General features: G+C 43.5%; 1 long non-coding RNA gene across 1 annotated transcript; it reads right to left on the bottom strand.

Annotated features, from left to right (window-relative positions):
- Nucleotides 1–2,617: 2,617 nt before the first annotated feature.
- On the bottom strand, nt 2,618–6,160 carry LOC119298199. The gene is made up of 2 exons (XR_005145814.1): nt 5,998–6,160; nt 2,618–2,825 (listed from the first exon to the last, which is right to left on the bottom strand). It is a non-coding gene; the product is annotated as an uncharacterized LOC119298199 (long non-coding RNA).
- Between the last annotated feature and the right edge of the window lie 6,495 nt (nt 6,161–12,655).

Here is a 12,655-nt window from a genome sequence, read left to right as displayed (position 1 = left end):
GGAGCGGCTGGTTCGGGCTCTGGCCACGGCGACCTCATGGCCGGCGGCGAGAAGCTTGCGGCCATGGTGGGAGAGGCAGCTAGGGCATGGAAACGGACGGGATGAGCAAGGGGAAGGAGCAGGAGCTCACAAGGATGCGGCAGGGTAGGTCAGCGGCCTCAGGAACGCTCTGGACGAGGCGAATCGACGGATTCGATCTCCGGGCACCAGAGGTGAAGACGAAGATGCTCCGGCCGACTGGGCCTCTTCTGGTTGCATGTGTCAGGTGTGTTGCTCCATGGGGTCGGGGCGGAGCTCGAAGAAGCGGAGAGGGAGCGAGGGAGTGGCTGCGGCCATGGTGGAGCTCGTCAGTCACGGCGGCGCGTTTCGTTGAGGTGAGGAACAGCAAGGGCGAGAGAACCAGAGGAGGGGGAAGAGCTCCAGGAAGAGAGAGGAAGAGCCAGACGGCTCCGGGCGGTGCTGGCAGGAGGAAGCAGGCAGGCGCCCTGGTGGCGTGGCGTGCCGTGCGTGTGTGCGCGCGCGTCGCCCACGCGCCTGGCCGACTGGCGCCAGGAGGACGACGGCACCTCGGGGGCTGGGCCTCTGCTACAGGAGCAGGCCAGGTAAGCCAGGTGAGCTTTCTGCTCTGTTTTATTTTGTTCTGTTTTCTTTTTATTTATTTGCCATTGTTTGAGATCAAAATGACTTCAATTAGTGCCAAAGATTCCTCTAAATATTTTTATGTTGCACATTGGTCATTTCCAGATGCACATAAAATATTTCAGGGCTTTTGAAAATATATTCTTATATATTATGAATATAATTCCAAATGCAAAATACAGTAATGATTTAAATTCAGTGCCCAGAATATTCCACAAAAATGTTCACATTTTTTTGTTTGGACTCAAAGCCTTGCAAAAATATCAAACATTGATGAAGCCATTTTGGGTTCATTGAATGCAATTTTTAGTTGAACCTAGTTGATTTAATTTTGGTGCTAGGGTTTGGATCAATCCCCATTTCAATTTCACATAACTTTAGACATGATGCATGGATGCAATGCCACTATCTGCAACCAAATTCTAGGGCAATGACAGCTTGCCCTGTTTATTGGGTTCTTCCTCTAAACCAAGTAAACAAACAAACTTCTTTATACATCTTTTAGGAATTGACGCGGTTGACATCGTTCTTCAGGGAAAAATATTGATGATCATTTCTGGTTGAATTCTGAGAAATCCTTGATTTCTTCTTGCCATACATATATCAGGTCAGCCTACCATATATCCTTTGTTGTAACAAAATATCCTGGACATGTGTGTTATTATCCACAATAGACTTGTATTGAGAACAAGAAATTCTTGTAGCTATCTTCTTTGCATTCAAAATCATAATTCATGGGAACCTGCTGTTGTTTAGAACATCCTTTCCTATTCAAGATTTTGTTAATACTAATGTCATGTTGTTTCTTCATCAAGTGTTTCTTGAAAGTTGACATAGTTTCTTTGAGAACTTGTATTGTTTATTTTATCAGATCATTGCCAGGTTTTCATGCGCATTTTTGGTCTCATATTTTGCACCCTTTGCCACTATGATGAATTTCCTTATAGCAGAAACAAAGTTGTGTTTTTCTAATTGAGTTTTTTGTGGTATAGGAAATCCTGATGATCGTAATTAATTCAGCGATGTATGGAAAAAGTTCATGCTGAAAACTGATCTAGGATAAATATGAATGTGCTCGGTGCATTTCATTTCAACGGCACATGACACTGCATCTCTAGTGGAACTGTTATTTTGGTATTAGGTGTGGTGAATGTTTTTTTGTGAGCTAAGTGAGGATAGATTAAAGGGTTTTTATCATTTATGCCACTAATTGTGTCTCACTGCTCAGTTTTGCCACTACAAATTACAAACGCTAAAAAAATGCCATCGTTCCATGAGATGTTTTCTCAAAAATGCCATTAGATATCTGAAAATTGCCATCATTCCATTAGACGTCTGCTAAGAAATGCCATTAGACATTGTTATTGTCAGGTCAAACTCGTTGACCATGTTATATGACAAAATACCCCTATACCCACATGTCAACTCTATCTATCTCACAATGATAAGTGTGGACCCCACTTGTTAGGAGTAAGCAAGCAAATAATTTTAGAGAAAATAAGAACGCTATTAGGATTAAGTGGGACCCATATTTTATTGTAGCGAGATCGAGGGAGAGCTGACATTCCAACAACTGACTACTTATATTTAGGAACAAAACATACAGATGTATATAGACATATTTTAGAGTGTAAATTCACTCATTTTGTCCCGTATGTAGAAAAACTTATATTTAGGAACGGAGGGAGTACAAGTGAGCATGAATTGTGCCGCTGCGTATTAGAACTTATTAAAGCCTGATTCACATCATTGTGCTCAATAAAAGGAATGAGAAATATAAAGGTCAGTGGGGAGCTTCCCTCAGTGTCATAATTCCTCAGAAAAAGGAATGGAAGAACCCCCAATAGAAAAATATTGGAAGATCTCTGTAATTAAGACATTTTGGCCTCGATAAGAAAACCAAAAATAATGTCTAGCACTATTTTTTTTCCTTGTGCTTGCCCTCAATTCAATTTCATACTTTTAATGCTAAAACATATGATTAAATGATCCAGAACATGTAGCGTTACTCCAATAGATATTCATCAGTACATCATCAAACTGTTCTGCCTGCACCGCGTCATTGACAAACAACATCTTTGATTTGAGCATCCGCAAAGTGTTCACCTTCAGTCACCAGATAACAGGTCTTCATATTGCAGACTTGCATTTCAATGAAGTTAGCTCAATGATGTCCCATGCCATCCCTTTAAAAATAGAAATAAAAATAACTCAGATATATACACCATCTGAACATCTGTGTATGTTGTTTGCGAACAGTATAAACAGATAAGATGAATTGTCACTTGAAAAGGGTAGTTTAAAAAAAGACAAACAAGAAAGACAAATGGCATTGCAGTGGAGTATATTGGTAAAGAAAATAGTTCTGCACTCAATATTAATGCAATTGCATCATATATTTGACATGGATTCAGATGGTAATGTCATTGCCTAGCTTGACATAATATTCAGAACACCACATAGCCATGGCGTTGCGGTGTGGCCTCAATGAGCAGGCACAGCCTCTGGTAAGGACTACAACTGACATGCAGGGACTGGTAGCAAACATGCTGCAGCCAGGCATGGTGTGTGTGTGTGTGTTCAGGTGTAACAAGAGGCTGAACGCGGCGACAGGGCAGCATACTCGACAAAAATTGGAGTCCTCACCACAGTCCAGTCGTACCAATGTCGGATTAGGCGTGTGAGAATGAAATGAGGCATGAGAGGATAGAGAAAACAATCAGAAGGGTTGTAGCCAGAATCAAGAGTAAGACAGTAACATGAGAAGGCCAGCAAAGCTAATACTACAGGGGTTTTAGCTAATGGCACTCCCGTGTAAAGATCTTGAGCATAATTCAAGAGGGGGCCATTACTCGAAGGGAACCAAATTAATAGCATTTTCTTCGATGGATGGAAAAATTAAGGGGGGAGGGGGGCATGGGCCCTGTTGGTCTACACTAAGCTCCACCATGGCCAGCACTTAGTTAGACGATATAAAAGTATATGCCATGGTTTTTAAGGCGTCTGCGTTAGGACGCTTAGGCGCCCTGGCAGCGCCTTGGAAATCTGCCCGCTTTAGGCGCTTAGTCTGCCTTAGTGCTCAGGTGACCGCTTAGGCGTCAGAGCAGGGGTAGAACGCCTTAGGACACTTTACTGCCTTAGAAACAATGGTATACGCTATCTCAAACAAAAGGATTCTAACAGAAACAGCCAGAGATGTGACCTGATTGACCCAAAGTAAACCAAAGAAATTTTGCCAACAGAGAAGTATGTGGTAATAAAGCTTCATAGACGCTTGTCCCCCCTACAGAAATTAGAGGACAATATAGTTTTATGCTTTACGACAGCAATCAAAATAATGTGGTTCCAAGAATTCACTTCAAAATAGCACCATGCTAGTGGCGACAGAAGGCTGCTGAAAGAATTACAGTCCCATTTGTACAGATAATGGACAATCCCATGTAAAGAGCAAAAGATCCAATAAGGAGAAATAGAGTACTCTAGACTCTTAAGGAAAACTTGATGGCAGAAGGACCAAAGCTTATACTCACTCATTTCGCTCTGTACGTAGTCCATATTGGAATCTCTAAAAAGGACTTATATTTACGAACGGAGGGAGTCCATATTGGAATCTCTACACAACTGAAGCAGCTACAACTCAAACACTAGAACAGCCCAACAGAAGATTCAAGGCAACAACATATTAAATGCTTCAATTAATCTATATATAGAGAGAGAGATTAAAGAGAATGGCTCACTGGCCCAGTACTGGCAGAGCTTATGCATAATTCAAGAGGGGGCCATTACTTGAAGGGAACCAAATTAATAGCATTTTCTTTGATGGATGGAAAAATTAAGGGGGGGAGGGGGGCATGGGCCCTGTTGGTCTACACTAAGCTCCACCATGGCCAGCACTCAGTTAGACGATATAAAAGTATATGCCATGGTTTTTAAGGCGTCTGCGTTAGGACGCTTAGGCGCCCTGGCAGCACCTTGGAAATCTGCCCGCTTTAGGCGCTTAGTCTGCCTTAGTGCTCAGGTGCCCGCTTTGGCGTCAGAGCAGGGGTAGAACGCCTTAGGACACTTTACTGCCTTAAAAACTATGGTATACGCTATCTCAAACAAAAGGATTCTAACAGAAACAGTCAGAGATGTGACCTGATTGACCCAAAGTAAACCAAAGAATTTTTGCCAACAGAGAAGTATGTGCTAATAAAGCTTCATAGATGCTTGTCCCCCCTACAGAAATTAGAGGACAATATAGTTTTATGCCTTACAACAGCAATCAAAATAATGTGGTTCCAAGAATTCACTTGAAAATAGCACCATGCTAGTGGCGACAGAAGGCTGCTGAAAGAATTACAGTCCCATTTGTACAGATAATGGACAATCCCATGTAAAGAGGAAATGATCCAATAAGGAGAAATAGAGGACTCTAGACTCTTAAGGAAAACTTGATGGCAGAAGGACCAAAGCTTATACTCACTCATTTCGCTCTGTACGTAGTCCATATTGGAATCTCTAAAAAGGACTTATATTTACGAACGGAGGGAGTCCATATTGGAATCTCTACACAACTGAAGCAGCTACAACTCAAACACTGGAACAGCCCAACAGAAGATTCAAGGCAACAACATATTAAATGCTTCAATTAATATATATATATATATATATATATATATATTACTATAACACAGGAACACTAGAGGACATGCAACGGCAGAAGGTAGCAAAATAGAAACTTTGGGGTAGGAGTAAAGCAACAGAGAATAACATAGGGAAAACAACCCTGATTAGTAGGATGGTATGGGTCAGTCACTGTGCAGCGAGTTGACAATGAAAGAAGGGGACACTTCAAAGTGATTCATACAGGGAGCAGGCAACATGCAGTAAGCTATAAAGCGTGCACCAAAGCCAAAGTTCTTTGAGAATCCTACACCGAATGCAACCGGGCAGCATGTCTATTGCACCATAGGTACGATAAATAAGGAAAAACACCAGTGTTTACCACTACAATATCCAACAGAAAGCTAAGCAAAGGCAACCATGTTATATAATACTCCCTCCATCCCAAATTACTTGTCTTAGATTTGTCCAATCAATCTAAGACAATTAATTTGGGACGGAGGTTGTATGTATGTAAGAATGTGCGTGAATGACATCAATTAAGAAAGAAGTTCTTTGAGAATCCTACATGGAATGAAAAACCAGGCAGCATGTCTATTGCACCATAGGTACGATAAGTAAGGAAAAACACCAGTGTTTACTTGTACCGTATCCAACAGAAAGCTAAGCAAAGGCAACCATGTTATATAATATGTAAGAACGTACGTGAAAGATGTCATTTGAATATTAAGGGAGCTTCTTGTAGCCAGTTACCTGTTCGCCTTTTGAAGGTATTTGGAGAAGACAGTTGGAAGTTGGGTGGTATTAGAGAACTTGTCTTCTACATTCACATCAGTACATGACTGCAGATCCGCATGGTTCATGTCAACCATGATCATCCACTCCTTTCCATCAAATTCCTTCGCCCTCAGCAGGCAGCATAGAACACCCGGGTCATCCATGCTGATTACTGGGAACTCAGGAAGACGCCGAGGTAAGCCCAGTCCTCGGTAACGAGGTTGTGCCCAGAGACAATCCAGGTTGATCTCACAATGCACCTCCCACTCGAACTTGGAGTTCAACGTCCAAATGGTGATTTTGTGGGTTAGCTGCTTCTGCCGCCGTTTGCTTCTCTTAGGAGGAATCCCTTGCCAGCCAGAGTGGATAGTTTCATGAAAGTCATTGTCAATGTGGATATAGCGGATCATGCCTTGGCTGATGGACACACTTCGGAACCTCCCTGGGAAGTACCTCAGGAACCGTGCGTCATCAGGGTATTTGATTCCTCCAGGAAAAGGCACGAAGTGGAGCACCGGGAAGTCCACATTTTTGGAGAAGTCGCATAGCACGACGCCGCTGAAGTAGTCCACCCAGCAAAGGAAATGGCCGTCGAAAGCAAACACATCATCGGTCCACCAGAGGTCAAGGAGCTTATCAGCAAGCACCTTGGTGATGATTCTCCACTCGTTGGCGCCGGAGTTGAAGACACAGAGTTCAGCACTAACGCCCTTTTTCTTGAGGTGGACATTGAGGTCGGCAACGATGTAGCAGTGCTCCGCTTTGAGCTCCAGAATGCCGGTGGTGAACTCATGAGCCAGGAACCGCTTTGTGCTGCACCGAGGAAGCTGCTGCACCGAGGGGGAGGAGCAGAGGCCGTGTAGAAGAACAGATCTGGCGGAGCGTCCATGTAGCGAATCCGGTCGGGGATCGAGATGTCGAAGAGGACGAGGTTCTTGTCGATTGCCCGGACGAAGGCAAGGAGTCCTTCTGAGCCTTGTCTCTCCGGCCAATGGAGGTTGAAGTAGGAGGACCCTGGAGGAGCTGCGAGGGTGAAGGAGACGAAGCAGGAGTGGCCGCTGTCAATCTTGACTGGAGCGGTGGTCCAGTTCTTGTTGACGGCCTCACCAGCAGCGTCTAGGTCGTCGTGGCACCGTTTGCGGAAGATGCGTTCCAGCATCACCCAATCGGGGAAGACAACGGTCTCCTCCTCCGGCTTTGGGGTGCCTCCGGTGGCCATGGCGATCGCGGTCGGAAATAAAGCCGCCGCCGCCACCGCCGCTGCCCTAACCCTAACCCTAGTTTTTGGTGGAGGAACTAGTGGAGGGGGAGGAAGGAAGGGCGACAGACTCAATATTATACCATCTCATTGGGCCACAGACGGTAAAGAAGGGCGATAAACTAGAAGGGGTGGCTCATTGGGCCAGGAACTCAGGGCCCGTTCGGATCTCATCCAGCTTCATGAAATAGCCAGCTTCCTGAGAAGCCAGGCGCCGCCAGCTTCTGACCGGATTCGAATGCGTTCGCCCCACCACCAGCTCCTCCTCTCCGTCATCATGGGCTGGCAGCCCAGGAAGCGAGTTTGTGGCCCAGTTTGGTTGCTCGTAACGAGGAAAACTGTTTGAGCGAAAGAAAACGGTTCGCAACGAGGCACTTCGGAAGGGCATTTCCCAGTAATTACCAGCAACTTCTCCTCCTCCTTTACGTGAAGCTACGCTCCTGCTGCTCCACGGATTTACACTGCGGGCCGCTCGGTCTCCTAGAGTGGGATTCTCGGAGATGAACCGTTCGGGTCGCTTCTCGCTGGCTTCTCAGGAAGCTGGATCGTGGATGAGATCCGAACGGGCCCTCAGTCGCACGCACAAGCGAACGAAGCGGGCTGTCTTGTTGATGTCCCTCCTTTCTGAAAGAAGTCTATTTTTCACCCTCAAATGTAGCCTGAGGGACAAATACCCCCCTGAACTCAAATTTGGTATGATCTTAACCCCCAATTCCTTAAAACCGGGTAAATCTCCCCCTTAGGTGGTTTTGCATCAATTTTAGGCGGTTTTGGGGCCAGAAAATGTGACATGGCATGATCAAAACTCTATCTGCTCGCCTCCTAATGCACGTCGTCTGCCATGGCGCCGCCTCCTATTTGCGTCGTCGTTGTTGCTGTTCCTCTCACTCTACGCGCTCCTCGAGGGCACCGGCGACGGCGACACGATCTCCATGGCCTACGAACAGATCGTCGCGCGGTGGGACGGGCTGCCGGCGCCCCGATGCTTTGCGACTCATCGTTCCTCTCCCGCCGGCTGCCGCTCCAGTTTTTAGCAGCGGCGGGGTGGGTCATCCTCGTCGTGCAGTGCATGCAGCCGCTCTAGTAGGTGTTGTACCGTCCGCTCATGTTTGACCTGGCCACCACGGTCGTTCCATGCTGGTTGGCCGGCTCGCTACTCTCGCTCGCTCTGCACAGGTGGTGGACGGCGGGCGCGGGTGCTTGTTCGCCGCGGGCGCCAGCTAAAACCTAGTTGTCGCGTGCTCCAGGAAGATATGGGACCCCGACACGCCATCCGTGCCGTGGGAGCCGCTCCCTCCGCTGCGGGACTGGGCGGTGAAGTGGCACGCCGGAGACGCCGCCTGCTCGGGCTGGGAGATCTGTATGGTCAACCTACGCGGCAGCGGCGCCAAGGAGGCTGTGGCATTCGACCCCGTGGCCTGCAGGTGGGAGGACATGCTCGCTAGGTGGAAGGGCCCTGCCGCAGCATTCCAGGGCGACGGTGACATGATCTTCGCTGTGGACGAGGAGCATGGCGCGCCCAACGCTTACGGGGGATCTGGACGAAAAGCCAAACCGTAGACTAAGAAGAAAAGTGGGTTGAGGATTTGGACTGCAACAACTTCTACAGCAGCATCCTCGTTGCCATGGTCTACAACGATGTCCATTGTGAATGAAGAAAAAAGAATGGAGCAAGGATGAACTGGTTTGATGCAAAGAAAAACTGGTCTGGTGCCATGTCAAGAGTCAAACACCTAATCATCTTCCAAAACCACGTAAAATCTGACAAGTCGACAGCAAAACCACTGAAGGGGGTTATATATCTGGTTTTGAAGATTTTGGGGTGGAAATTGTATCAAATTCGAGTTCAGGGAGGTATTTGTCCCTCAGGATGAATTTGAGGGTGAAAAACGAACTTCTTTCTTATATCTATATCTATATCTATCTATATCTACCCTTGTCTCAAAAACGAATCTATATCTACCTCAAAAAAATCTATATCTTATACCTATTCCTATATCCTATCCTATACCTAATACCTATACCTACCCCTCAAAAAAATCTATATCTTATACCTATTCCTATATCCTATCCTATACCTAATCTATACCTACTAATTCCGCAAAAAAAATCTTTATCTTTACCTAATAATAAAACAAGGTGTGTTTCACTAATTTTTTCAGGAAACAATTCCTTATTTAACATTATCTTAAATTCCGTTCCTTATTTGATATTGAGAAACTTTTTTTCCCTATCTAACAACGAGTCTAAATTTTATGCCTTTTATGACACTTCCATCCATTTTAAGCCTAAATAGTACCGGAAAAAATTCTTTTACCCTTCATGTGATATGTGTGTAGGACAGTAGCACACAGGCAACATCGGTGCGAGCGCAGTAGCACACACATAGCAGCACATACATATACGGCAACACACAACACACATATACGCACACAGCAGCACACACACACGCACGCAGCAGCACTCACACGCAGCAGCAGCACACACGGCAGCACAGACACACGCAACACACATGCACGCAACAACACGCGCGTGTGCACACACACACGCGCACATACATAACCAGTAGCAAACACACACACACACACACACACGTACACACACAGTAGCAAACACACACAACAGCACACATGCACGCAACAACGCGCGCACACACACACACACTCAGCAGTAGCGCACACGCATGCACAAACATACCACTTGAGGGCAAAAGGGTCATTTCAGGTGTCATTTAGGCTCAAAATAAACAGAAATGTTATAAAAGGCATAAAATTTAGACTCGTTGTTAGATAGGGAAAAAACTATTTGTCGATGTCAAACAGGGCATGAAATTTAGATACGGTGTTAAATAAGGAATTCTCTCTTTTTTCATCCGTTCACTGTGGAAAAAGATTTTTTATCTGAGGTGGTACTAAATTCTTATGTGTTCATCTGCTAAAAAAAGGCTTTTCCAGAATTTCGTACATGGGCCGCGCGTTGTGGCTCAGCAACGCCAGCAGACTTATTTCTCTGCACACGCAGCTGGAAAAATTCTCTTTTCCGCATAGAGCGACAAATAGTTGGAGCTTTGCACAGGGCAACCAATAATATGCTGGCTTATTTTTCTTTGTTTATGTGTTTTACTTCTATTTTTATTCTCCTTCCCCTATCTTTTTTCCCTACCAAGCTTACTTTTCTTATAGAATTTATTTCATAAATTCAAAATTCTCAAAAAAGATCAGTATTTCTGAAAAAAATCAAATTATAGAAAATGTTCAGAATTCCAATTTTTTTGCTATTTTAAAAAAATATTTGGAACTTGAAAAAGTTTCACATTTTTACAAAAACTTTTTACTGTTTTACAAAATTGTTCAAGATTTCTACAAGGAAAATGGAATTTTCTAAAATTCGAAAAACACTCTTGTTTTAGTGAATATTTCACAATTCAAAATAATGTTAAAAGATACACATTTTCAAAAACAAACACATGTTCCCATTCTAAAAAAATGTTCACAAATTCCAATAATGTTCATGTTTTTATAAAAGAAGTTGGTGTTTTCAAAAAATGTTTGTGAATTTTAAAAGATGATCCTGTTTCTAATTTTGTTCGTGTTTTTCTGTAAGCGTGCATAATTTTGAAAAAAGTAGGATTTAAATAATGTTTCATGTTTCCTACAATATTCAAAAACTTCATACATTAAAATCTCACGATTGAAAGGAAAAGTATAATGAATAATTCATGGGCCTTCTCTGGCGTACGATGACATAACAAAATTCTTAAATGCCCTCGATCAATGAATGGAAATGTAACAGATTGATTACTTCACACCCGACAAAACCGAGAAGCTAGATTTTCCGTTTTCACGTACATACTCAATTTTGCTTGCACATATACTAACTTTAAATGCATAATATATTTTTTCCGTTGCAACACACGGGCATATGTGCTAGTAATATTAAAAGGAGGGGGCTTTCATAGTTCACCGTATGTCGCCTTTTTCTGTCCGTTGATTTTATGTTAATCATAAAAATCAATGGCTGAGATTTAAAATCTCTCATATCTAAGAAAAAGGAACGATCTGTGATGAACAACCGCCTGCGCACGTATTGATCAATCTCTATGTAGGATCAATAGCTCGGACCAGCAGTCGCGTGAAAAAGCCCAGCCCACACAATCCAATCAGCCCCTATACAAGTGAAAATAAAAAAACGACCTATCTCATGGTTCTCCTTTTGTCACATACTCTATTAAAATAGGATTTAGGAAGGCTCCAGCGAAAATTAAGCAGATTCATCGAGAATTAAAGGAACGACACTTGGGAGCTACATTATTCAAATAAAGATTACATCGAATATGCAAGTCTCATCTCACTGCAAGCATGCATCATGGCACTTGAGGGCTAATGCAAAGTTATTTTAACTCGCCTCATTGAAGACCCAACCCATCACATAGTGATGAGCCGGCCCTTGGGGGCTACTAATTGCTCCTGTCAAAGGTAACCCGAAACTTGGGAGCTACATCATTTGGTGTTATTTTTTGAAGTACATGTAAAGTCCCATCTTAGTACTCCGTCCGTTCGTTTATATAACCTGTATTATTTTTAACACGATGACTAAGGCACACAATTATAGACAAAGTAGTGCAAAATTACCCATGGTAAATTTGTTGTTTAGTGGAAAGTAAATCAATTAGTCCAGAAAAGTAAGAAATACATGCAATCACCAGAGAGATACTTTTTTTCTTTTGCTACAAGAAGAGATACACACAATTAGAAAAGAGATACTTTCCTTTTCTGGAGGGCTAATAAAGGAATTATGTCCAATTAGAAAAAATGCACCTTACATTATCAATGTTTATCAAAAAACAACTACACCTAATATAAAGAAATGGAGGGAGTATTATCTTACTGAGCCGGCCCTTGGGGGCTACACATTGCTGCTCAGATCTACATGATCATATCTATAAAGTCCCTGCTCATTATTGCATAATGACCCGACACTTGGAGGCTACACATGAGAAGTTCAAAATGTTCAATTTATGATTGGCGACTTACATGGACAGTCCAGATTTCTCCAAAGTTGCAGTATTTATATTGAAGCAAGTCTTAAGTTGTTACTATGTTCCCTTCTTAAGACTTGTAGGCTACAGGTGATATGCATATAAGGCAGGCACACTTTCAAGCTTGGTGTTAGCAACAATTATGACCCGGTGCTATCAATATTTATAATCTGGCAATTTAGGCAATCATAACTCGACAAGCTCTACATCTTCAAGCCAGCTGAAAATCGTATGAGTATTTCAAATCCAATATTTTTGTCAAGCTATAGCATTGGAAGCCGAGTCAAATGGATTATTATTTATAACATTTTTCTGCAAGAAGCCAATGTCAGCAAATT

The sequence above is a fragment of the Triticum dicoccoides genome, chromosome 5A, assembly GCF_002162155.2.
Source record: "Triticum dicoccoides isolate Atlit2015 ecotype Zavitan chromosome 5A, WEW_v2.0, whole genome shotgun sequence".
Lineage (NCBI taxonomy): Eukaryota > Viridiplantae > Streptophyta > Magnoliopsida > Poales > Poaceae > Triticum > Triticum dicoccoides.
Note: the sequence above shows the minus strand (reverse complement) of the source record. Positions and strands in the feature narration are given on the sequence as shown.